Source organism: Gadus macrocephalus, chromosome 6 (assembly GCF_031168955.1).
Source record: "Gadus macrocephalus chromosome 6, ASM3116895v1".
In the NCBI taxonomy this organism is placed as follows: domain Eukaryota; kingdom Metazoa; phylum Chordata; class Actinopteri; order Gadiformes; family Gadidae; genus Gadus; species Gadus macrocephalus.
Window position 1 is genome coordinate 24,820,378 of NC_082387.1, and position 1,544 is coordinate 24,821,921.

Below are 1,544 nucleotides of genomic sequence, written 5' to 3' on the forward strand. Positions count from 1 at the left end.
AAAAAAGGGTAGCTGCTTAATCTGATCTTTTTAGAATTGTATGTCTTGATGTTTTGATCTAACCATAGATCTATTGTCTTGTTTTTGGCTATGTGAATGGAAGTCCGCGTCGATGCCTCGCAAGTCCAGTGTCGCGAGCGGACGTGACATCTAGAAGTCATACCGTATAATAATGGGTTATCACTATCCTCGGGCCGGGCCTTTGATCGAGCGTTTTTACTTTTATTTTATCATTATCATAAATTAGCCTAATCTGAGGAGAAATCTATGCCATAAACAGAAATATTATGGGTCTTTATTACACGGGTCTTCTCAATGCCGTGGAACGCTCCGTTCACTTGCATGGGTCCGGGGATATCTCGGGATTGGTTTCTTTATTAATCGAATGGGAAATGCAATAGGCCTATTTTAGGACCGAATCACCGTTGAACTTGTTTCTAATAACATTTCTAGCGAGAAATATACTTTTTACTTGCATAATCTTTAGCCAGTGATTACGTATGATCTTTAGTTTTATAGTTATTAGGAAGATTTTATCGGCTTGCTCGCATGTTTCAATGACGTCAGGTTGCTAAGGACGCTGCTTTCGCTAAACTAGCACACACACACACACACACACACACACACACACACACACACACACACACACACACACACACACACACACACACACACACACACACACACACACACACACACACAATGCATTTCGCTGCAGATATTCCCTCAATTATTATTACTTTCAAAACGTTGGCCAAGGTTGAATATCCTTTTTATTTGGGCTGCTTCTAGGACATTTTGGGTGGATTTTGAACGGTATGTGGGCGGGACGTTTTTTGCAGGACCTGGCAACCCTGCGCTGTTGCCCGGGGTGCTGAAATGCTCCGGAACAGATCTGGATCCACTATGGCCAAAAGACTTGTATGCCCCCCCCCCCCCCCCCCCTTAAATTAATTCTATGGCAGAATAAAGAATAAATTCATGCATTATCATTCAACTTGAACATGTGTTTTTACAGTATAGCGTGGTGGAGGGCTGACGTATGTTGCCCAACCCGGAAGTGAGCGTCGCCCTGGTTTCCCTTGACAAAAAGCCAACGGGTTTTTCCATTGGATTTTGGATTATTGCAGAAAAATTAGCATCTTTGAAGCACCTCCTCAAAAACTGAAAATAAATAAATAAATAAAAAATATCTGTGCTCCAAAGAACGAAATGTAAACCAATGCATTCTGAATAATAATAATAATAATAATACATTTAATTTAGAGGCGCCTTTCAAGACACCCAAGGTCACTTTACAGAGCATATAGTCATCATTCAAAACTATGTAAAACAGACTAGGAATAAAAGAAAAACAGAGGTTAAACATGAAGAATAATAATAATTAATAACACTCAAAGACGCCTACAGTGAAGGGGGGACCTCACTAACCACCACCAATGAGTAGCACCCACTTGGGTGATGAATGGGAGTGTTTCTCCGATTTTTCCATGCTACACAGAACGAAATGTAAACCATGCAAATAAAGACTTCATGTTCATAAT